Here is a 26,866-nt window from a genome sequence, read left to right on the forward strand (position 1 = left end):
AAACTGTATTGAATTAAGTTCAAATAACTTTGGAGTCCATTGTATTAAATGCAAAGGCCATAAATTGGTGTAGGCCAGGCTGATCAAGGACTCTATTGAACAATGTGGCAAAATGATCTTTTGGGACAATATGTATGAAGCGGAATTACTGGGAAATACCTAGGGGTAGATACCCTCCTCTGGTTATTCAAAAACCCAAGCTTTTGAAGTTACGCCCTGAGGACAGAAGCATGGTCCACTGATTACCTGTCCCTGAAGACTGGAAATCAAAGCCCAAGCTGTATAAAGAAACAGGCTGATCTGTGCAGTCAGCGTGCTTGTTCTGAGCTGACACTGTTATGAACTTGTAACCACAGAAGAAAACCTTTGGTGGGGTTTGAAGGACTGACTCCCACCAGAAACGCTGCTGGAGCTTGATCATCTCTGGAAGCTTGTTGACATCCATATAGACTCTTTTATTGTTTTACTGTAATGCTTTCACCATGAGAATAAATGTGCTTGCTTAGAAAGAGCTGTGTGGTAACTTATATGAGCAATGCCATTGTTCATAGCCTTCAAAGAGTGAAGAAAGCACAGATGCTGGCCTGGTTAGGCAGTCTGGCCTCCTGGGGATATCACAATGTTAGCAGGGAACAACGCAGCCTCAAAAAAACCCAGTCAGGAGGTAGAGAGATGCAGGTCTCCACACAAGAGAAGTGATAGTTGAGGAATAGGAAGTCTAGACTGGGTATCCTTGCTGGACCATAGTGGAGGAATATAGGTGCCCTGAGCTATGACACAGTGCTTCCCAAACTAGGGAAGGAAGGTTGCAGAGTAAGGGAGCCTACCCCACACTCACCCTGCAGTGGCAGCTCCTGTTCTATTGGGCTGGGCCTGGCTCCCCACTCAGATATTGCAACCTGGCATACAGGGTCATCTTGCCATTCAGGTTGGCCTGCTCACCCCTTTATCAGTCAGAATGCCATTTGCTCAGATTTGGCCCTCTGACATGTCGGAGAAGTGGTTGAGCCAAACCTGAGTGGTGTTGCGACACTGGCTCACCACATTGGACATTGTGACCTGGTGCACAGTCATTGTCCTGCAGAACAGGAGCCTCCGCTATGGGCTGAGTGCAGGGCAGGTTCGATCTTAAGTCCACCCCCTCATCTCCCTCCACACCAGGCTGGGATTATAGTTGCAGTGTGGGGCGGAGGAGGCATTGTCAATGGAGGATGATGACTACACTGGCCTATGATTTTGCCTCCTCAGCCCTCCTGAATTTGGAAGATAGGTAGGTCGCATAAAAAGGCAAAACATAGTTGGTGGGCTGCCTTACTAGAAACCACTGATCTAATGGTCCCTTCTGACATTAAAATGTATGAATTAATTTTGCTTTCAATGGATTTGTACCCTTCAAGGACCTATGACTACCCTGAATATTCTTATTGCCATAATTTTCAATAGTTTTTCCTATAAAGTGAAAATGATGGTGTACTGCAGGGACTACAGACTAGTGCTTAAATTAGTAATTACAGCCATAACTGTTTACATTAGAATTAGAAATTTAGTACCAAATTCTGCCATCAAATATGCATGTACAACTTCTACTGATATCCCTGAGTGTCAGTTCAGTGAAAATAATGGCATCGCTGAATTCAGTATAGCGCTGTTTGTGTATATGAGGGCAAGAATTTAGCCTTAACAGATACAGGCAGTCCTTGGATTTACGACAGTATTGGTTCCTTACAATTGTATCGTAGGTCAGAATGTCGTAACTCGGAACCGCAATCTACTCCATTGCGGGACCAAGCGTCAGAAACTCGAAACCTACAGTCGTAAGTCGAATCAGGGTGTCAATGTAGAAGCATCGTAAGTGCCATTCGCCGTAACTCGAACATCGTAAAGTCGAGGACTGCCTGTAGATATTTATTCATTTTCATTGTTCCCTTTTACTCTGGCACAGGACAGAGTAGCTACAGGGCACTATAAGAAGACTATATGTTCAATCGTTTTTAGGTACTGCTCTCTTTTTCAGGGTTTTTAGAGTCATGTCATAAAGGACTAAGGGCTCAATCTACAAAAGTACTTCAGCACATGCTTAACACTTAGCACATGAGCAGTCCCTTTGGTTTCAACAGAACGACCCCTGTGCTTATAGCTAAGCACATGCTGAAGTGCTTTGCTGAAATGGGACCCAAGATTCCCATTTGATATAGGTAATCTTGGTATAATTACTGCACGTGGCTGTTATTTCTGGTGAAAATGTATTTTGTTTTACTCCAAGAACAATTTTTGTACTTCTGGTGTCACAAACTGTTGAAAAGCTGCTCTATATTTTAATTACATTCCCTCATTTTAATGAAATTATGCTAATACCAGGTGCATGTACTTAACCGATCTAAGCAAGGCTTGTGATGTTTTATACAGTTTAGACTGTTTCTCTGAAGAGAGAGAGGCAAACTTGTGTTTACTTTAATGGGAAGGTATTCAAACAAAATACTCATATTTCAAACTATTTTTATGATCTTCTACTTCAGCATCTATTCTCAACAATGTTCTAACCTCTTGCACCACTAGCGGTTCAAACTATGAGAAAGATTAAGGCCACTCTTACTAGCACACTTCACATTCACCTCTGGGCCCACAACTCTAATCTAATCTGAAGTACTAAACTAAATCAGTTTCTGATGTTTAGCTGCCATCCACATCACAAACCCCCTCCCCATACATAATTCACTGCAATTTGACATCATTGGCAGACTGGCTCAGGAAAAGACTAGTACAGCTTTAATTATCTCTAAAATCCAAGCCAAGGTTGAGGTCACTGGTGAGGCTGTGGGGAAAATTTCATATTTTAGCCAACTGCACTTGTACCTCACCTTGGATAAATATAGTTCTTCAACTTTCTAGTATAGCTACTTTCTTTTCTTACAAGCACAGATATTCGATCTCAAAAGTGTTTTACACGCCTTACAATTTTACAAAAATGTTTACGCAATATAATCTGTAACATTGGTTAGTAAAACATGAAACGTTCACAATCATCCCAAACCCATGGTTTAAACAAGAAAACAACACAACAACAACAAAACCAATATTTGACTGGGTTCATATGGCAATTTAGTTTAGATGCCCTTGCCAGAGAATTACTAGAAACATTTGCTTTATGTGTATATAGCAACCAATTCTAGAATAGTTTGCTTACTTTTTTAAATAGATTACTGTGAATGCTGTAGAGAAGTTTTTAAGTAACTTTCATTATAAATCCTGTTTTCACTTGCTTATAACTTTCTGAAAAAATTATATTGTAATATTGTATGCCTGCTTTAACTCAAAAGATGGATTTGGTTTTGAGAAGTTAAGGAAAATTCACTCAGCAGTTTTCAAGTTATTCCAGATGGAAAGAAAAACACTTTTCGCATTTTAAAAATAAATTTAAGAATGTTTGATATACTGACTCAAATGTTTGATAGTGAAATTCTAACCTTGTTTATCTCTAGTCCTCAGTAAGGAGTCATCAGATAAGTTTGAAAAAATGTTAAATTTAGTATGTTACTAGTGACTAAACTAAAGGCTTCATTCATACACTTTAAAATGTTTCTTCCAAATTTTCATTTTTATCTATTTCATCATTTTCTTTAGAATTAGAAAGTTAAATGCAAAAAGTTAAGTTAACACAATATTAAGTCTGCAAATATAAAGCCACAAAAGTCAGGAAATGAAAAATTTAAGATATCATTGCAATTTTCACTGTCTTGTTGTACTTACTAAAAATAAAGGCAATTATTTAACAGCCAATGTGTTCAATTCTGATACACCTACTCATATTGAGTAGCATCTTGCTCCATAAATGGTCCCGTAGAAGAGTGCAAACCCACCTTAGACGGTCAAGGACAAAAAAGTTCCATGAGTCAAGATAGGAGCCTGGATGAGAATTTTGGCAGCAGGACAGACTGTCTCTGAAGTGTTATGTAGGAAATATTGGCAATATTTGGGCATAGCCTAGAAAAAAAGTCTAGAGAAGGGGCCAACCAAAACCATGCAGATTAAGGGCCTGAGTAGCTGGGAGAATGGTGGTATCATCCAGTGCTGACAGAGAAGGGAAGAAAGATGAGGATCTTGGTTTTGACCTTGTTGAGCTTAAGTTGATGGGAAGACATCCATAAGGAGATGTCAGAGAGTGGCACAAATGCAGCAATGGCCAGAGAGAAACAGGTCAGGAGTGGAGACGTGTATAGGAGTCACAGGAATAGAGATGGTAGTTGAGGTTGTGTGAGCTGATGAAGACACCCAGGGAATGGATCACCAAGGGAGAAGAGGAATGGGCTAAGAACAGAGCTTTGTGGGATGCCCACAGAAAGTGAAAGGTGGGGCGAAGGATCCACTAAAAGAGATATTGAAGGTGTGACCAGAGAGGCCAGAGAAGAAACAGGATAGAGCATTTCCTCTGAGGAAAAAAAGCACTGAAGGAAAAACAAAAACAAAAAACAAACAAAAAACTGACCATATTTCATAATAGGTTTTAGAAGTGACAGCGCTTCTGGATATGAGAAGAGTATCAAGCGCTTTATAAAAGAACTAAGTTATACTGGAAGTGAGTAGCTCTTCCTTTCAAATGAACCTCACAAAAGTGAGAAGGAAAAGAGTCAAAAGTTCTGTTTGTAAATATTAGACGCAGTAGATGCAGTGAAACCTGTGCATCACAGTCTTCTCTGCCTGCTAATTTACGGGCAAACAATAACTGTATTAATTCAGATTTGTACCTCTGATGAGCACAATGCATTCAGTCTCCCTCTTACAGCACTGCAAAGGCCTCAATGGCAGGGTGCTGCTCAAAATTGTTCTGTTACACTGAGGATGGAATTCTACATTGCCTTTTTCTCCTATGTGAGCTGGTACAGAGGCATGCTGTTTTGCACCTGTAGCATTTATAAGGTCTGACCAGCGTTTTAAAGAAACTGCTAGTTACTGTATGTTTTATGTGTAATAACCAGCATGTGGTCCTTATACTTGCTTAACAACTCATTATCAGCCGAATTAAACTGCTGTGTGAAACATGGCACTTTGAAAAATGACCTGTTTTGGATTACATATTCCACTTTTGGCCCATTTATGTCAGGGACAAACTAAAGAGCATAGAGTTGTGCTGTTCTGATTTTTCAGAAACATTCACTACATTTTGAGATTTTCAATAAATGAATATGCAGAGTGCCACATACAAATGGATGCCAACAGATAAATCTCTTTACCTCTTAATTAGGTAGATTGAAGAAAACAACAATCCAGCAAACGGTTTTATACATGCAGTAAGCAAATTATACCCACAGGTCCACGTTTCTATACATCTTCACCTTAGACTCTTTCAGACCCTTACAGAATACTGGTCTGGAGATTGTTCTTTAGTTCTGGGACCTTGCGGATTCTCCTCTCGATTTACTACTTTCAATCTGCAATTTTTTCCTATTTTTCTATAAAGAAAAGCCTTCACTGCCTGTGAAAGAGAAGGGATATAAAGCTAAATGCAAGCCTGTTGGGAAACTGTGTATGCAAAGAATGAGATGACTACTGATATGTTGTTATTCTTATAAAGAGATCAGTAGAAGTTTGTTTCATAATATTTGTTTTCAGTTGTACACATGTAAAGTGTTAGGTGCTGTACAAACACAAAAGACAGCATACTTCATTGTCCAAAGAGTTCACATTCTACAAATAGAGGGAGCAGACTGTCAGAGAGATGAATGCTCGTAGGGGAAAGAAAACAAGCAAGTAAGTTTAGAGACAAGTATACAACCATCGTATCACAATTATTTAGATATAGATATGAGCAGTATTGCCTATGATCTATTTAGCCCACAACACAAACACCCATCACACTGATACTCTCCATGGACTTCTCACAAGAACATTTAGTTCGCAACAATCTGGGGTTTAACTCTACTCTGCACTAAGGGCTTGTCTACACTTACGGCGAGGCAACAGCACAGATCCACCAATATAGCGCTTAGTGACGACACTAACTACACAGGCAGGACAGCTTCACTCGTCAGCATAGGTACTCCACCTCCCACAGATGCAGTGGCTATGTTGACAGGAGAAGCCCTTCTGTGAATACAGTGCTGTCTACACAGGGGGTTAGGTCAATGTAACTATGTCGCTCAATGGTCTAGATTTTCCACACCCCTGAGCAGCGTAGTTATACCAACATAAGCTGCTAGTGTAGGCCAAGCCTAAATGTCCGTGTGGACCCTGTTGCCAGGCACTAAAAGTTTCTTAGTGCACTTTAATCTACCCTGCTTTGAAACAAGAGTAGACTAAAGCACAGTAGGGAACTTTTGCTGCTCAGCCACAGGGTCCACATGGACATTTAGTATGCAACAGGCTAGTGCAGGGTAAATTTACTCCCAGCTTGCCATAAACTGCCCTAGGTGAAGTGCTTAAAGAGCCAAGGATAGTAGGAAATGAACAATGGAATGTATGTTGCTACCTGAGTGGGGCACACATGTCTAATCACACTTGATGTCCTCCCCCATTAACTCCTGCAGCACTTTCAGTGATCAATTATATGCTCTGCAATGTTGCTCTCAACACTAGTAGTGCACATGGGCTCCCCAATCCCTGTCTCCACTAACATGAAATGGAGAAGTTTTCTCAAAGTCTTTTTTGTGACCTTTCCCACCTTTGGCTTTTGAACCCTTGTTTTCATAGATATTAAGGTCAGATGGGACCATTATGATCATCTAGTCTGACCCGCACAACGCAGGCCACAGAATCTCACCCACCCACTCCTGCGAAAAACCTCTCACCTATGTCTAAGCTATTGAAGTCCTCAAATCGTGGTTTAAAGACTTCAAGGTGCAGAGAATCCTCCAGCAAGTGACCCATGCCCCATGCTACAGAGGAAGGCGAAAAACCCCCAGGGCCTCTTCCAATTTGCCCTGGAGGAAAATTCCTTCCCGACCCCAAATATGGTGATCAGCTGAACCCTGAGCATATGGGCAAGATTCACCAGCCAGATACCCAGGAAAGAATTCTCTGTAGTAACTCAAATCCCACCCCATCTAACCTCCCATCACAGGCCATTAAGCATATTTACCATGAATATTTGAAGATTAATTAATTGCCAAAATCATGTTATCCCATCATGCCATCTCCTCCATAAACTTATCGAGTTTAATCTTAAAGCCAGATAGGTCTTTTGCCCCCACTGCTTCCCTTGGAAGGCTATTCCAAAACTTCACTCCTCTGATGGTTAGAAACCTTTGTCTAATTTCAAGTCTAAACTTCCCAATGACCAGTTTATATCCATTTGTTCTTGTGTCCACAGTGGTACTGAGCTTAAATAATTCCTCTCCCTCTCCGGTATTTATCCCTCTGATATATTTATAGAGAGCAATCATATCTCCCCTCAACCTTCTTTTAGTTAGGCTAAACAAGCCAAGCTCCTTGAGTCTCCTTTCATAAGACAAGTTTTCCATTCCTCAGATCATCTTAGTAGCCCTTCTCTGTACCTGTTCCAGTTTGAATTCATCCTTCCTAAACATGGGAGACCAGAACTGCACACAGTATTCCAGGTGAGGTTTTCCTCTGAGTCTCTATCACCTCTAGCAATAGATCATATTAAAATAATCATTTCACTAGAGGATCCTTTTGTATTAACAGCCCAGATGGGATTGTCTACCATGACCTAAAATTGGGGGTGACATAGTTAGGGATGCCAACAATTAGGGTTTTGGGGACCTTATATTTTGACAAACTGTATATGTTTGGGATGACATTTTCCAAATTTCAGCAAAAATTGTCAAGCCATTTCTCAGGACAAGTTCGGGGGGAGAGAGGGGAGGAGATTTGTTATTTACCTGTAGTAAAAAAATTCTTACAATTGTTTTGTTGAGAAACTCAAGAAACTCCATGCTTTCCAGGAGGTATTTGATTTAGGCAGCCCCTGATTTAGAGGGTTTTGTCATCCAAGAGGAAATCTGCCAAAATTTGGCTAAATTACAAGCTTCTGGAATATTACAGTTTGTGTGTGCTCATTAGAGACTTGTTATGAGTTTAGCAGCCAAATTCTCCACAGATTCCATTTGTGACTGAGCATGTGTCAGCCCATGGCTGCAGGACACGAGCAGCTCTTCCCCTGCAATTGCTTCTCTCGGAAGCCAGGAGCTGTTGGAATGTTGGGCACAGAACCAGAGAGCAGGGAGACTGACTTTCCTATGCTCTCAGTGCTCCTCTTGCTGGCACCCAAGCAGCACGGAGGAGAATAAGGAAGCCACCTAATTGGAATGCAGAAGGATGAGGAGCCATGAGGGGAAGACTGGGACAAGATGTGACAGATATGGCAATTTCCTGCAATATCCTGGACTAACCCTTATTGAATTGAGTTTAAGTATCCTAGGAGTTCATTGTATTAAAAATGTAAATGTTTATATATTATTGTGGAATTGTACGTAATGTTTCTAAGAAGGACACCTGACTAATGTAAAACTTGGGAAGTATTACAAGCATCAAAGGACTCTTTGAAACAATGTGCAAGACAAACAAAGTTTTCCTAGGAAATACTCGGAAGGAGGGGTAGGCCATGTCTCACCTGTAGACCCATCCTTTTGAAACTAGGCCCTGAGGAGAAAGCCATTGTCTGATGATCCCGTTACATAAGGACCAGACCAGGGGCCCAAATTTGATAAAAGAGTGACTTTCAGGTTCAGGGCAGTGCTTTTGTGCGAAGGACTGTTCACCAGCCAAAGCCCTGCTGGAGTCAGGGGTGATTTCTGGAAAGCTTATTAGCATGTGTGGAGGTTCTTTTATTGTTTTTAATATTTTTTCTCTGTAATGCTTTCACCTTGAGAATACATGCACTTGCCTAGAGAAGAGCTGCATAGGAACTTGACAGCACCAATTACACTGTTTAGTTTCTGAAGAGAAGGCAAAGCAGTCCTGCTTAGGCAGTCTGTCTTTACTGGGGAATTCACAGTGTAGCCAGGGAACTGTGCAGGCTAGAAATACCCCAGTCAGGATGCGGGTAACCACCCAAGAAAAGTGATGGCTAGGAAGTTGGAAGCCTATGAGAGGGTGCCCTTGCTGCACCACAGAAGGGGAATACACGGGCAGTTGCCCTGAACTGTGACACAAGGGTTCAGGAGGAGATGGACAGGGAGATTGGAATGAGCAGCTGGGAGAGGAGCGAGATAGGGGACTGGACCGATGATGATTCATAGATTCATAGATATTTAGGTCAGAAGGGACCATTATGATCATCTAGTCTGACCTCCTGCACAATGCAGGCCACAGAATTTCACCCACCACTCCTAAAAAAGACCTCACACCTATATCTGTGCTATTGAAGTCCTCAAATTGTAGTTTGAAGACCTCAAGGAGCAGAGAATCCTCCAGCAAGTGACCCGTGCCCCATGCTACAGAGGAAGGCGAAAAACCTCCAGGGCCTTCCAATCTGCCCTGGAGGAAAATTCCTTCCCGACCCCAAATATGGCGATCAGCTAAACCCTGAGCATATGGGCAAGATTCATCAGCCAGATACTACAGAAAATTCTTTCCCGGGTAACTTGGATCTTACCCCATCTAAAAACCCATCACAGGCCATTGGGCCTATTTACCATGAATATTTAATTACCAAAACCATGTTATCCCATCATACCATCTCCTCCATAAACTTATCGAGTTTAATCTTAAAGCAAGATAGATCTTTTGCCCCCACTACTTCCCTCGGAAGGCTATTCCAAAACTTCACTCCTCTGATGGAGGACTGGGACTAGGATGTGGAGCAGAGGTCCACAAACTCGGGGGCACGCAGGACCATTCAGGGAGGAGGGTGCATCTGGGGCCCGGGCCAGCTGTGCTCCAGCCCCACCCCCAGCCACGGTCCCAGCTCCCATCCCTGCACCTGGCTCCATACCCAGCCTTGGCACAGCTGTACTCCCGGCCCTGCCCCCAGCCTCAGCCCCTGGCCACGGCTCCACTCTTGGCCCCAGACCCATTCCTAGCTGTGGCCCCTTTACCCTTGTCTGCATTCCCCCCCCCCCTGCACCTGAGCATGACTGCACTCCTGGCCCCAACACCACCTCCACTCTCGGCCCCAGATCTACACCCAGCTGCAGCCCCAGCCTCGGCCCCTTTAGCCTCCCCCGAGCCGCGTCCTCCCTCTTAGACCCAGGTTCCAGGGGGCATGGACAGGGGCAAGGAGGGTGCAACCCTCAAAAGTTTAGGGACCACTGACGTGAGGGAGGTTGGCAGTGTGGAACAGGGACTGTGACTTGTTGCTGAGGTAGGGGCTAGGGTGAGGAACAGAGGGGAAACAGATAAAGGGGAATGGCACAAGAACAGGCTGGAAGGTCCAGAAGGCTTTAGGGTGGGCAGGGGTAAAGAGTCTGTGCACCAGAGTGTACGCTTCTGTAGCATCTGAAACGGACGCCAAGATTCCTGAGTCTTACCATTTCTCTGCCATCGGCAATATGTGAAACCGACTGGCAAAACATGTCTCTCATCGTATTCTAATGGCTGGTTAAGAGAGCGGATAAAAGCTACTACAGCTATCAGTCATCCTGTTGCATAAAAGAGTGCTGTAGTGTGGATCAAAGATTCTAACCCTGTGATGAATGAAGTGGGGTGAAGATGGTTCCACATGATGGAATTTGTTTTTTCAGTTTACTTCTTTAACAACCTAGAAAATTACATTCAAAAATTACTTTTAAAAGAATGTTAAGCTTAACGTTCATGCCTCTTTGGAAGTCACAGACCTTTGTCCTATTTGATTTACTTGAAAAATAAAAATTAATAGTTAACATTTACATGGTACTTTTTATTCATCTCTCTCAAAGCTGTAAGTATCCTTATTCCCATTTTACAGACAGGGAATGTGAGGCACACAGGGGCTAGGTGATTTGCATGACCTCATACCACGAGTCAATAGCAAAGCCCAGCACAGAACCCAGGTTGTGTCATTGGCTCTAAGCAGGGGTTCAATCTATATGAGACTTCTAGAGCATAGCCTTGTCTGTACTGTTATTGAAAAATGAGTATTGAGTTTCCTAGTGTAGAAACACCTGTGACTTGTCATGCTCATGCTGAATGACTGGCAATCTGGCAGAATACACAGTATTTTATCTGCTACCAAAATGTGCTTCATGAAACATCATTCACATGCTGATGGTTTATCAGAGCACTGTAGAAGGCAGAGTACAGGTTCTTCTTCAGGATCACTGATTAATAAAGAATTGATCAGCATCCAGGGGAAAGGAGTCTGTTGTCATTTCATTATGAAGGAGACACTGTAATCAATGGGCAAGTTTCTCTCACCTAAATGGTCTCACTGTTAGACAATTTTTCTGGTATTTCTGTTATTAGAATTAGATTATGAGAGAGACACGCATACTATAAAGACAACTAAAATGACAGATTCTTGCCCTGAAGAATTTAGAATCTTAGTGTTTAATCTCGTAAGATTCCAAGTACTTTAAGATAAGGAACCGAGAACCTTAAACTCCCCTTGACCTTCATCAAGTGGGATTCACTCAGCACCTTGAAGGAGCAGACCCTAAATTAGATAATTAGACTCAAAATAGAGAATAGCAAAAATTGACAAGGGACACACAGATGGGCAGGGATGAGAGGAGATACAGGAGGATAAGGATTTCATCAGTGAAGGATCAAGAGATATACTTAATATTATCTACATAGCTTGTTAGTTCCTGTATGGATTTTATTTAGTTTTTTAGATTAAAGTATTTATTCACTGGATTTAATATATTATTATTTGCATATAAGGAGGTCTGGATTGAAGGTCACGTTTGGCATCATTGCTAGATTTCTTGGACCAATTTATCTGGAATGTAGCCAACATATATTTCAGAAAAATGATCTGATTGAAATACCTCTCAAAGAAATCAGCGAAGAAGGGAAACGTGCTCAATATATGAAGAAATGTATGAAATCCATAAATCAGAAATTAACATTCATATTATACATACATATATACTGAAAACATAATTTTAATCCATGATAACTATCTTAGTTATTTTAGAATGCACCAAGTATTTGTTCAATTCCAACTTTACTAATTCTGGGCTAATCTGTTTATTTGAATTCATCTTTAATCAGTTTATAACCATAGCATCTTTGAAAAAAGCCTCTATTGATCTGATTGTTAAATTCAGAGTTATCGATTGTCCCTCAACCAGCTTTCTATCAGCTAAGTATTTTGTTTGGCAAGGACTCAACTTCAAATGAAGGGGATTTATTGGGGTGATAATTTGCTGTATGTGCACCTATAGGGTTGTTAAAATAGACCTAGCTGTGCCATATGCAAGTGTTTCAACTTTCTTAAACAAACAGCTCTACCACTATCCCCAATATACCTGCAATTACAAAGTAAGCAAGCTAAGTAACAGCAATTTCTTACCTAGCATTTAGCTTGGAGCCGAGTCTGGCAAACAGCACAGATTCCTTTTCTAAATCACATCACTTCTGTTCACATGATCATAATGTACTGTAAGTAGCAGTATTAAGCTCTGGGTCAAGCAAGTTACTCTTATTTCAAATTGTCAAGTAAGCTTTGCAACTCTGGACTTCATATGGTACCCTCTGCAATTCAGCAAAGTTCAAATACAGCAGCCACAACTTGCAGTTTTTGACCATAAAAAGATCTCCATTCTTGTGATCATTTATTTTAGTATTTGATGAGTGACCACCATTAGTGAAGCGATATTTTTAGCGGATCTACACAGTTGCAAATGCACTGATAAGTCTCCTCCCCCAGTCAGCTTGCTCACCACTTCCCCCAGGGTCCCTATCTCTAAGCCCTTCTGGTCTGGTTCGACCCTCAGGCAAAATTTTACTCTCAAACCTGCAGAACAGATCTTGGTTTTGAAACACGGTTTTATAGAACTCCCACTAACATACTGAAAGGGTAATTAAAAAGTCAGTATTTGTGAATTGTTACCACAGTTAGTTTTTCTCTGTGATTAGACAGTTTATAGATTCATAGATACCAAGGTCAGAAGGGACCATTGTGATCATCCAGTCTGACCTTCTGTATAGCATAGGCCAGAGAACTTCCCCAAAATAATTTCTGTTTGAATTAGAGTACATTTTTGAAAACATCCAATCTTGATTTAACAATTACCAGTGATAGAGAACCACCACAACCTTGGGCAAATTCTTCCAATGATTCATTACCTTTACTGTAAAAAACTGACACCTTATTTCCAGTCCAAATTTGTCTAGTTTCAACTTCTGACCACTGGATCCTCTTATACCTTTGTGTACTAGATTGACAAGAGCATTATCAAATATTTATTCCCCATGTAGGTATTTATAGATTATAATTCAAGTCACTCTTTAACCTTCTCTTTGTTAAAATACATAGACTGAGCTCCCTGAGTCTGTCACTATAAGGCACATTTTCCAATCCCTTAATCATTCTCGTGGCTCTTCTGCTATTTATTAGCTTCCTTCTTGAATTATGGATACCAGAATATGAGACAATATTTCAGCAGCTGTTGTATCAGTGCCAAATACAGAGGTATGAAACCACTCTACTTTTACTCAAGATTCCCCAGTTTATGCATCCAAGGATTGCATTAGCCCTGTCAGCTAGCCAGTTTTTAATCCATTTAATGGGTAACACATTAATTTTGTAATATTCTAGTTTCTTAATCAAAATGTTATGCAGTACTTAGTTGAATGCCTTACAGAAGTCTGTTACATTAATACTATTACCTTCATCAACCAAATGAAGGTTACTGTTGGCAAATGCAGTTTTTAGTGGCAGTTGTTATAGGGCAGGATTTCAGACTCAAGATCTACAATGTGTATCTGATGAGAATTTTGCCATTTGTGTATTTATAAGTAATATTATTTGCTCAGTTTTATTAATCTTTCATTTTGGAGCTTCAAGGCAGTCACATTTTTCACCTCTGCAGAAATTCAATTTAATACAGTAACATACCATCATAGAGGCACCGATGTTGAAATACTCCTCATCAGTGACCAAAAGAAAATATACACTAAAGTTTTGAGCTAGAATGTTAGAAGGAGCATTATTGTGTACTTCATGCAGCTCAACCACTTAATGAGCTTGATTATCAGTGCTGAAACATACAGTCCCAAGGAGTATAGCAAGATAAACTTTGTAAATCTCACTCGTATGGTACGAAATGTCTTCTTAATTTCCAAATGATAAAACAGCTCATTGCCTTTTCAGCATGTCAATAAGATACCAGATATCTCTCTGTGTGGAACAGGCTACTAATTGGGTGAAATGAAAACTCCTCTTGTTCTACTGTTTTGAAAATTATTTTTATACTGATCCACACTCTTCCAATAAAAGTAATAACTGTGTACACATACCAGACTATTTGTTTCACTTGCTGTTTTCACAAAATGCTGCGGGGAAAAATAATAAAGCCAAGCACTTACAGTGGATACAACTGCTTTGGATAGACGTGTTCTGAATACCAAAGATGAGAAGTGCCCTTGGCCATTTGGCCTGTGTGGTATTTATGAGCAACACTTCGTTTTCACCAGCTGAAAACATTTAAAACAAACAACAACGCTAATCATTCTCAAAACACTTGTTGAATTGCAAATATTTTCTCAGAGAATAATGTTTGCTACTTTCTGTTTTGATATGTGTGTTTGAGTCACGTTATTTGTAGCTTTAGAAAGGTATGAAGTTCCTGCATATGATACTAAATGGTAAATCTTGAGTGTTAGTGTCTTAGGACTTTAAAGAATATTTACTATTGTAAATACATATGGCTTTATAGGTTATTTTAGAAAATGATTTAAAATCACCATGGTAATAACTACTCTGCAAGGTCCCCAATGGAGGAAACTGCATCATTCTAGTCAACTTACAGCAGAAGAATTACAATTGCAGTCTCACTGCGGATACATAAACAACATCTTTCTCTGTCAGAATGGGGATACACAAATCCTTGCTTTCTATGAAATGTATCAGGTCATTTTCCCCTCATACTAATAAATGCTGACCTAGAATCAGCAATTTTGGTGTTTACTAGAGACTCAAACTTTATTCATAACTCAACCTAATACCTATGTGGGCAGTACTACAATCATTTTATATAACTATTTCACATCATATATTTAATTGTCAGTGACATTATACATTTAGCTGGCAAGTCTCTCTTTTTTGCATTTAATAAATGCCACACTTTTAAATAAGAAATTGTATTTCAATCTAAAGTTTACATTTTGACTGTGCCTAAAATGTCCTTATTGTAGCACACTACATCAATAAATGAACAATTATTTCTCAGTGGCATGTAAAATACATAGTGATGTCAGCAGCATTAAATTCTAGTGCCAAGCAGGGAAACAGTTAAACTTAGTTTTACTACAAAATCAATATTATACTAATTTTAATAAAAGGAAAAGATTTACCTTGTTTTTCATTCAGACATGAAGTCATGTGCAAGGTAATTCAATACCCACTGTATAAAATATGAACTATGAAAATGTTTTACAGCTGGTTTTGATCAGCTTCCTTTGTTTAACATTAGGCGCTAACCTCCAGAAGATGCATACAAGCTGCACATCCTACAGGTAATGATATCCAGATGGGATACTCTCCTTGAACATCATGCTTGGTAACATGAAGAATATGGTGTGAAAAAAGCACCCTGGCATAAATTCTGATGTCATCTTGTTTTCGGTGGCATCATAACTGTTTCCTAACTCACACATAGAATTCTGGACAACTTCCAAAAATCTACAGAACAAAAACGCCCTGAACGCAGACAAAGCTTTAAGCTGATTGTTTGGCTGTGGCAGCAACTAAATAGAGAAGTGATACCTTTAATTATTAATGCCTTACTCTGGTGAAATTGTTCACTTTATTTCAGCTTTAAGGTCAAATATTCTGTTACGATTTTAGGCCTATCCCATTATGGGTCATTATCAAAATCTTCAAGTGGATACAGTACTGAGTGGGAAGCAAGTGCATACTTTGGGACACTCATGTAGTACGTTCTCATCATCTTGGAACTCACTGTCATATGACATAAAAGATGCAGCTTCTTCATGAATTTCATATTCTGTGCTAAGTACAGAGTGCAGGTGAAAAATATATAAACCATTGTAGCTAGGTCACCAGAGAGGAATGGGAGAATCCTTCATTAACTGTAGATGCAAGAAGCCTGCTTTGGTGACTATCCTTGTCTGGATGCCCAGGTCATTCAGCCACTGCCCAGGGGGAGCTCAAGAAACGAGGGAAATACAGCCTGCTCCTCAAACCATGCCCAGCCAACTCCACATGCAAAATTACACAACCAATAAGAAGGGGCACCCTTCCTTCCCTCTCTTTGTCATCGGCTCTTGTGTAGAGTGCAAGGACAATGGGACAAAAAAAAATGCCCCTTGAGTCCATCTACCCTCATGCAGGATCAGTGAAAATCTGGCCCCTAGACTATAATCTGTTCAGGACAGACACTGCCCACGTGTTTGCCTATAAAGGAGCTAGCACACATCACTATACAGTAGAACAGGGGTGGCCAACCTATGTGGCTCCAGAGCCACATGCTGTTCTTCAGAAGTTAATATGCGGCTCTGTCAAGGTTCCTCCCCCACGCTGAACTACAGGGTACAGATGTGGGGACCTGCATGAAAAACCTCCTAAGCTTATCTTTACCAGCTTAGGTCAAAACTTCCCCAAGGTACAAAATATTCCACCCTTTGTCCTTGGATTGGCTGCTACCACCACCAAACTAATACTGGTTACTGGGGAAGAGCTGTTTGGACGCGTCTTTCCCCCCAAAATACTTCCCAAAACCTTGCACCCCACTTCCTGGACAAGGTTTGGTAAAAAGCCTCACCAATTTGCCTAGGTGACTACAGACCCAGACCCTTGGATCTTAAGAACAATGAACAATCCTCCCAACACTTGCACCCCCCCTTTCCTGGGAAATGTTGGATAAAAAGCCTCACCACTTTGCATAGGTGACCACAGACCCAAACCCTTGGATCTGAGAACAATGAAAAAGCATTCAGTTTTCTTACAAGAAGACTTTTAATAAAAATAGAAGTAAATAGAAATAAAGAAATCCCCCCTGTAAAATCAGGGTGGTAGATACCTTACAGGGTAATTAGATTCAAAAACATAGAGAACCCCTCTAGGCAAAACCTTAAGTTACAAAAAAGATACACAGACAGAAATAGTTATTCTATTCAGCACAGTTCTTGTCTCAGCCATTTAAAGAAATCATAATCTAACACGTACCTAGCTAGATTACTTACTAAAAGTTCTAAGACTCCATTCTTGGTCTGTCCCCGGCCAAGACAGAATATAGACAGACACACAGACCCTTTGTTTCTCTCCCTCCTCCCAGCTTTTGAAAGTATCTTGTCTCCTCATTGGTCATTTTGGTCAGGTGCCAGCAAGGTTACCTTTAGCTTCTTAACCCTTTACAGGTGAGAGGAGCTTTCCCCTGGCCAGGAGGGATTTCAAAGGGGTTTACCCTTCCCTTTATATTTATGACAGGCTCCTTGTATAGGCACCGACTCCAGGGCTGGAGCTACAGATGCCAACTTTCCAACATGCCGAGGGGGGGGGGGGGAAGAGAGTGCTCACACTCAACCCCTGGCTCTGCCACAGGCCCTGCCCCCACTCCACCCCTTTTCACCCCCTCCCCGAGCCTGCCATGCCCTCGCTCCTCCCCCCAAAGAGCCTCCTGCATGCCACAGCTCATTGGGAGGTGCAGGGAGGGAAGGGGAGGCACTGATCAGCTGGGCTGCTGGTTGGCAGGAGGCGCTGGGAGCTGATGGGGGTGCTGCTGATGTATTACTGTGGCTCTTTGGAAATGTGCATTGGTAAATTCTGGCTCCTTCTCAGGCTCAGGTTGGCCACCCCTGCAGTATAATCTCAGAGTTACGAAAAGCTCAGGAATGGAGGTTGTTCGCAACTCTGAATAAAACGTTAGGGTTGTTCTTTCAAAAGTTTACAACTGAACATTGACTTAATACAGCTTTGAAACTTTGCTATGCAGAAGAAAAAAGCTGCTTTTAACCATCTTCATAAATGATCTGGAGGATGGTGTGGATTGCACTCTCAGCAAATTTGTGGATGATACTAAACTGGGAGGAGTGGTAGATACGCTGGAGGGCAGGGATAGGATACAGAGGGACCTAGACAAATTGGAGGATTGGGCCAAAAGAAATCTGATGAGATTCAGTAAGAATAAGTGCAGAGTCCTGCACTTAGGGCGGAAGAACCCAATGCACAGCTACAGACTAGGGACCGAATGGCTAGGCAGCAGTTCTGTGGAAAAGGACCTAGGGGTGACAGTGGACGAGAAGCTGGATATGAGTCAACAGTGTGCCCTTGTTGCCAAGAAGGCCAATGGCATTTTGGGATGTATAAGTAGGGGCATAGCGAGCAGATCGAGGGACGTGATCGTCGCCCTCTATTCGACATTTGTGAGGCCTAATCCGGAGTACTGTGTCCAGTTTTGGGCCCCACACTACAAGAAGGATGTGGATAAATTGGAGAGAGTCCAGCGAAGGGCAACAAAAATGATTAGGGGTCTGGAACACATGAGTTATGAGGAGAGGCTGAGGGAACTGGGATTGTTTAGTCTGCAGAAGAGAAGAATGAGGGGGGATTTGATAGCTGCTTTGAACTACCTGAGAGGTGGTTCCAGTGAGGATGGTTCTAGACTATTCTCAGTGGTAGAAGAGGACAGGATAAGGAGTAATGGTCTCAAGTTGCAGTGGGGGAGATTTAGGTTGGATATTAGGAAAAACTTTTTCACTAGGAGGGTGGTGAAACACTGGAATGCGTTACCTAGGGAGGTGGTAGAATCTCCTTCCTTAGAAGTTTTTAAGGTCAGGCTTGACAAAGCCCTGGCTAGGATGATTTAATTGGGGATTGGTCCTGCTTTGAGCAGGGGGTTGGACTAGATGACCTCCTGAGGTCCCTTCCAACCCTGATATTCTATGATTCTATGATCTTAATTTAAATGAGACAAGCACAAAAAGTTCCCCTTCCTTGTCAATTTTTAAAAAAACTTTCCCTTTTTTTAAAGTCGTTTACATTAACACAATACTGTGCTGTATTTGCCTTTTTTTTTCGTCTCTGCTGCTTCTGCCTGATTGCATACTTCCAGTTCCAAATTAGGTGTGTGGCTGACCAGTCTGTTCATAACGCTGAGGTTCTACTGCATATATAATTAAATAAGGAAAGATGCAGAGGAGTGCATGACTCAAGGCCGTCAGTAAAGATGGCCACTATTTTACTAAGGGTGGTGAAAGTGTTCCATCCCTTGTAAAGATGTCTGCCATGTCCCATTGCTTCCAACAGGATTTCAGCCTGAGGCTGCCGTCAGGGAAGATCGTCACAAGTTCAGTAGTGCGTTGCCATTTCCAAGTCAAATTGCCCTTTGTAAAGATGGCGGCTATTTCCCATTTATACCTCCTACACTGACTGTAATAAAAACTATGGAAATTTTATAAAGAAAAACTACTTTTAAAAAAGGATTAAGGTAGACTGAGTGACATCTTTATCATACAATACTAGCTGCACTGAAGCCACAGGCTGCCATTAGGGAAGATGGCCGCTATTTCACTGACACCAGCACACCCCATCTCTCAAGTTCAAAACTTGCCAATGTGTGACACAAGCCATAAAAGGCATCTGACAAATGGTAAATACATGGAACAGTTGTGTTTTGCTGCATGTCTTGCAATACCTTAGATTTCATAATAATGTCTAACTATAAAACCAGCTTAACTATAAAAACTGTGTATGAAACCATTTTTTTTTAAATGGAGAAACAAGTTCCATCATGTCCACCCACAAGGGCTCACCCACCGGGATTGCCAGCAAGTCTTGTAAGTGAATCCTGGATCTTCAGCACTGCTGCATAGTCCTTGAGCAAAAGGAGCAACGTGGTTTTGGACCAGCCATTAGAGGGGGTCATGCCATACTTTGTAAGGAGTTACAATAATAGTTATTCAATAATGACAGCAGTGACATGCTCAGGAATATTACAAACAGTGCAAGTAAGAGATGAGATTTGACTTTCCAACTCAATGCACTCTCCCATAGGCCAAAGGATATTTGATAGGGAGCTCTCTCGGTCATGAACTCCAGCACAGTCAAAAGAAGCATGTCCTGCTCTGCCAAATAAGCATGTGAAGTGGCTTGTGATACTCAGAATCCACAGTGTTCCCCACCCAGACTAGGCAGGTTGTGATCCTGAGACACAGGCATTGGTCAGAAAGACAAGCTAAAAAGTCACAGGGCAGATATCTGGCACAAGGATGCCCTGGTAAATTAAACGTGGGTGCAAAGAAGCATGCTTGCCAGACGGAGGGGAGGTATAATTAAATAGCAGAGACTGGAGCAGGCCATACCTCTTGCCAGAGGGCTAAATAAAGCGGTATGAAGTGATTGAGTCAGGCAACGTCATAGGGACCGGGGAAGGGGTAATGGATCAGTGTTTGTATCACGTCCCCCGTCAGTAGCCAGCCCTCCCCAGGGAAGCTAATGACCAACCCACGGACCAAATTCAGTGATGAATCCTGGTCAGGTGCCATCTGCAGCACGTTGCACATATGCTAAGAAGATAAGGACCTGGAAAGAATATAGTGCGAGGAACTAAAACAACTGCAGCAGAGTTAATTTCATAGCTGGACATCTAAATCAAGCAGAAGTGCAGCAACCTGCTGGTGGGAGCCATAAAGGAATTTCAGTACGTGTGCAGAAATGCAATGGACAAGGGCACTCGACAAGACTCATAATGGAACTGAACCATAAACAAGTTATCCACTTTGTTTGAACAGTGCCATTAAATGTTATTGGGACCCACCAGGTGCTACCGTCAATATAACCTAGCTGCTAATGCACTTTCAATGTTTGCCTTTTAGTTATTGCACATTTCTGAGCATCAGAAGAGATTTTGTATATTACACTTCAGCAACTCCTTTGGTTAATGACATTTATACTTCCTGCACTGCTTGCAATAAGAACTATGGAATTTTATAAACAAAAACTATTTTTAAAAAAGGATTAAGGAAGATTGAGTGACATCTTTACCACACAATATCTTAAAAACAAGAAAATGGCACGTTATGGGCCATCTCTCAAACTGATGGCCACATAGCAAGTTTCCACTGAAAATAAACTACATCTTCACGCAGAAACTCCTACTGACTCCAACAGATAACAAAACACACTGTATACAATACATTGATCTCCCACACAGTATGAAACAAAACCTTAATTTCAACCTCATACTTCATTCAGAAACACAACACATACTACTTGTGCACATACATTAATGCTGCATACTTGCTAAATCCATTGCTGAAGGCTGTAACTGCTCACAAGACAGGTAGATGGACCTGCAATGAAGGCTTATGGCGTGAAACTGCAAATGGACCTAGAATATCTCAGAGTAATGGCCCATTCCCGGTCTCACATATACATACACAAGTGTCTTTGTATATGTGTGTGTGTGGGAAGTGTACACAAACACAGATACATACGAAGTCTGCAATAGGTCTGGACCAACTTATGGTCTATCAGGTAAATAAGTACTTTAAAAAAATTAGAATTCATTATATTCTTGCTATAAACGGGAACAGCTCCAATAGTGTTCAACATTTTGTGAGTTTTTCAGCTATTTTCTTTATATTCAAAGAAAAAAGTTTTGAAAAATTAGTTTGAGTTCCTGAACTTTATGCAATTATATTAACTATCATTTTGTGTTAAATATATATATCAAAATTTTTACTACATGCTAATTACAGGGAACTGTAAGTCAGATATACAAAGTTTAACTGGAGTCTAAATTTTGAAATCACAGTGTTTGAAGTTGTTTCAGAATTATGCATTAGTTGAACCAATCCTAATGTTAATACAATATAGATGCCATCACCATATGCAGCGCCTCTCAGACAAAGATCCCAAAGGACTTTACAAACGACATATATAAATATTGGAGAAATATCAAAAAGAACACACAAAGAAATCAAGTTCTAAACATTAAGCTGAAACAATGTTAAGGGTGTGCGTTAAACCCATGAAAGGAAGGAAATTCACAGTTTATGCTGAAACTCCAGCCTTCGCACAAGGAGAAAAGACGACAGACTTGGACAAACTATACAAATCAAGACCACAGTGGATTTCCAGTTTTAACTCTGAATTGTGACAGATTAGAGGATCCTTTGTTTCATATTTTTTCCATACAGCTGCAGGGTAGAGATGGACAGTATGGAATATATTCAACCTGCTTAGGTACATTGGATAATAAGGTCTGCCATCTCAAATTAGGTGCCTATTAAAAAAAAAATTCTTGAAAGCAACAGTTCTAGAAGTCACATCATTATGTTTAGCCGTGTTGCCTTTCACAATGAAATACCCCTTGAAGTGCCAGTTTTTGGGGTCAGTACTTTCTACAGCGACTTCCTATTATGACACCTGTATCAACCAAAGTGTGCTGTATGACTGTTCTAAAACAGTTTATGGCACATAATACCAACCTTTGGGTAGGCACATACCCTCTTTCTTTGTCAGTACCTTAACTTTTCCAAAGGAGGGCCCTGATTCAGGAATGTAATTAAACACATACTGAAGAGCTTTCCTGAACTGGGACATAGGCTGGGTTATCTATACTGCAGAATAATCAAAATAAAAATGTCCCATTGCTGAAGTGACATAATGAATTTGTATTACCATTGATGTGCAATCAATAAAATATGTTTTGATAAAAAATAAAATATTCCAAATGGAATTTAACCAAACAAGTCATTATCTGTATTCTGACTTCTTAGAATGATGTGGGGACAGCATAGCCTAATAGGGCAAGCACAGGACAGACTGCCTGGTTTTTAAATACACATGCTAACACTTGTATGTTGTCTTAAACAAGTCATGTAACCTTTCTGCCTCACTTTCCATTTCTGTACATAGATGTGATATACAACTTCCTAATAAGAGTGTTGTGAGAATTAACTAGCTAATGAGTATAAAGTGCTTTGACGATGAAAAGTACTATGTAAATGCTAAGTATACAGGTATGATTAATAAATAGTTGTTTTTTTAGTTATAAAAGTTAAAAATGAAAGAAGGCAAAAGGAGCCACAGCAGGAAGCCAAGAAGTCTGGGGAAGAGAATATGTACACTTCTGCAGTTTATGTTGTCATCAAACCACCAATCTCCCACTTTAGTAAAATTACATTGCAGAGAACAATTTTTAATTCAAAATGTAAGGCTCTCTGTATTATTTCGGGATGGAAAAATTGTACTAGACTGAGTCCATCCCCCTGGCATGGCACATTATAGGGCCCTTTTCTTCCCAATAAATACACACACTCCATTTATAGATGGGGACATATATAATCACATATATTCCCTCAAGATTTCAAGAACTTTTAAAACTATGCAGAGAATACAAGCATCCTAAACAAATAAATGATATATAATTCTAAAATATTTTACATATATTGCTCTCCACAAATTCTGAGAAAGCTCTGACCTATTGTTTGTACTGTGACGTTTTAATCAGTTAAATCATTCAGAGTTCTACCTTAAAAAGTAGCTTTGTGAAACTGCAGTAGTTGCAGAATATTTTACTCCTGGGCTTGATAAAACACTAAACCAGAAACTGCTTTAAAATAACTGCCTGCCACAGGAGTTTTAGCCAACTTTTGCACCTGGTGCTGAGAGAAAAAGCCAAGTGAACTTTCACTCACTTGTTGCATGTCAGCTTCAATGTGATGTCTTTCTTCTGTTGTGTTTGGGTTTCTAACTGGAAGAGACAACTAAGCTAAACTAGCAGCCAATCAATTCATAAATTCTAAGAATGCAATAAAATTTGATACCAATAAATCTTTTCTTTTAACAGCCAGAAGAGATTAACAAAGTTATTTGAAATTTTATCCTCCTCTGTTCTTTCAATAGGACGATCACCTGACAATCCAGTTGAACCAACTGGCAAAATTAAAAGGGACACAATTAAGCTTATATATACATAGGAACAGGATACACATTTATGCATATCCCTAATAGGTCCTCTACCATTTATTACTCCTGGTGTATTTTTTCTTCCTCTCACTATAAAAGTTATTACACCTTTGGACTGTCAAATAAAAACCCAAATGGCTGAGACACAGGCCATCAATATTAAAAGGCTTTGCACTGTTTCCCTGTTAACTACAGCTGGTCAACTGTTTTCGGCTCTGCTACAAACTCCTTGTGTGACCCTGGGAAAATTTACTACTACTTCTCTGTGCCTCAGCTTCCCTATCTGTAAAATGACCCAGATTTTTTTTTTAAATTGGGATAGTGATGGTATAATGTTTACCCTGGTAAGAATTTGTAACTCTAACAGAAGTAGGTTTTCATGGATGAAATGACGGACACAAAATTATATAAGGACACATTCCATAATTAAAATTAAGAAAAAATATACTTATTGGACATATATCAAGATGGTTGCTAGCAGCTGGGTGGCTAACTTGACATTGTATGAAAAAATGTGTGTTTTAACATCAGTCCCTATATCATTATCAAGCAGTTTTCTTCTAATAATTTCATCTCCAAAATATTGAACATTTATTCATATATGGATATGTATATCCACATATAAATCCACGATATGACATTTATCACATGATTCTTCATTTTATCATGCATCTTTTGATTTTAAATACTCAATCTCCCTTTTCCAGTCAACCTCTTATTCTAATTCCTGGTGACTTCAATTTCCATATAAAATGTCTCAATTGACTCAGTAGCTTCCTGCCTCCTGGCTCTCACCTCTGACCATCATCTAACTTCTTTCAACACAATAAACTTACCCACTGCTAGTCACTTCTCCATCCAGGTCTTCTACAACCTCCAGTCCACCAGCATCCACAACCTCTCTGCCAAATCTCAGCATCCTCCTTCCAGCTCTCTCATTACTCATTTTAGCAGATACACTTATTTATTCCCTCCACTCCACTTTACTCACTCATTCATTCACCCTTAATTCCCATGCCCCTCTCTTTCACGAAAATGTGCACCCCACTAACACAACTTTGGAAGAGACTCAGCCTCCACTTCCACCACTCCTGTTCTCATGCTGCTGAACACTTCCGGAAAAATATCAGGGAGTAGCGTGTTAGTCTGTATCCACAAAAGCAACAAGGAGTCCGGTGGCACCTTAAAGACGAACAGATTTATTTGGGCATAAAAGAAGTGGTTTTTTTTACCCCTAAAAGCTTATGCCCAAATAAATCTGTTCGTCTTTAAGGTGCCACCAGACTTCTGGAAAAAGTCTCATGACCTACCTCCCTCCACTGCAAGTTTGTTCTCTCCTCCTTCAATTCTGCCATCGCCCTGGCCAAACAAAACTTTATTGAATTCGATTCCCAACGTTCCTGTTGCTTATCTGCAATCTTTGATGCCTTCATTATCCCGTCTCCCTTTCACTCTCTCTGTACAGGATTTTAGGTCTTCAAAGATAAAAAGTACAAAATTCACAAAAGCTTTCCCCCAATTTTCCCGTCTCAACACTATCACCTGTCACTGACCCTGAGGTCTCTAGCCTTCACCTCTAACCCTATCTGACTCAGTTTTTCCATTCTTTCTTACCTACTTACCTTTCAACATTTCATTGACCTCTGGCTCCTTCCTCTCACAATATAAGGATACCCCAAATCTCCCCTTTCCTCAAAAAAACATCTTTCAACCCTACCTGCCTTTCCAAATATCTCCCTTCACCTCTAAAAGCATCGAACATGAAGTCTTCCAAATGATGCACTGAGATCATTTCCTCGAATTTCATCTTGGATGTAGTCCAACCTGGCTTTTGACAACCCCATTCCACTAAAACTGTTCACCGCAGGGTCCATAATGATTTGTTTGTGGTCAAATCTCTGGGCCTCTACTCCAATCTCATCTTCTTCAATCTCTGCTGCTTTTGACAGTCAGTCATCCTCTGCTCTTGACATCATATCCTCACTTCTGAGATACTGTTCACTCCTGGTTGTACTTCTACTTCTCTGACCATTCCTTCAGTGTCTCTTTTGGTCAGTCCTCCTCCTCCTCCGCCTTACCGTCTGTGGTGCTATCCTTCACCCTTTGCTTTTCATACATTACAATGTCTCTTTGTGGGAAATCTCCTCAGCTCACATGGTAGTTATGGTCTCTACGAAAACATGCAAATCTATTTCTCCACCATTTACTTGTCTTCTTCCATTCTGTCCCATATCTTAGCCTTCCTCTATTAACTCTACTCTTGGATGTCCTGTAATCATTTAAAACTTAACATGGCCAAAATAGAACTCGCTATTGCTCCTCCCAAACCTTCTCCACTTCCTCTTTGTCTATTATGGTTAACACCATCATCATCTATATTGCCCAGGTCCAGGCTAAAGTTACTTTTTTTGGTATCCTCTCTCCCCCTTGTCCCACACATCCAGGCTGTGTCCAAACCCTGCTGCTTCTTCCTCCTCAATATCTCCATCATCCGTTCTTTTCTCTTCATCCACATCGCCAAGTCTCTTCATTACAAATTCTGACTCAATAACTGCAACATCCTCTTCTTTGGACTGTGAAACACACACATTCCTCAACTTCAATCCATAGAAAATGTATCTACTAAACTCAACTTCCTTGATTGTTCTGACCATGCCAGTCCCTTCTTTGAATCCCTCTACTGATTGCCAGTCTGCTATTACATCAGATTTAAGCTCTTTGTCACCACCTTCAAAGCACTACATAACTCTGCCCCTCTGGACTTTCCTCCCTTGTCAAGTTTCATGTTGCACTCGATCCCCTTCATTCTGCCAATGTTTTCAGCCTTGTCTACCCATGTGTCAGCTTCTCATAAAATCACTGCTTTGCCTTCTTACAGACAACCTCCTT

The 26,866-nt window shown here is 40.7% G+C and overlaps 1 protein-coding gene across 19 annotated transcripts in view; it reads right to left on the minus strand.

Moving 5' to 3' along the window:
- SUPT3H (SPT3 homolog, SAGA and STAGA complex component) overlaps window positions 1-26,866 on the minus strand; it is a 470,398-nt gene that overhangs the window by 170,077 nt on the left and 273,455 nt on the right. The window contains exon 1 of one of the 19 annotated variants that reach the window (XM_073335784.1): window positions 14,410-14,571. The exons of the other annotated variants lie outside the window; for them this stretch is intronic. The gene's annotated coding sequence lies outside the window, so the exon portion shown is untranslated. Of the gene's footprint in view, window positions 1-14,409; window positions 14,572-26,866 lie in introns of those variants that run through there. 19 annotated transcript variants of the gene reach the window in all.

The sequence above is a fragment of the Lepidochelys kempii genome, chromosome 3, assembly GCF_965140265.1.
Source record: "Lepidochelys kempii isolate rLepKem1 chromosome 3, rLepKem1.hap2, whole genome shotgun sequence".
NCBI classification, from domain to species: domain Eukaryota; kingdom Metazoa; phylum Chordata; order Testudines; family Cheloniidae; genus Lepidochelys; species Lepidochelys kempii.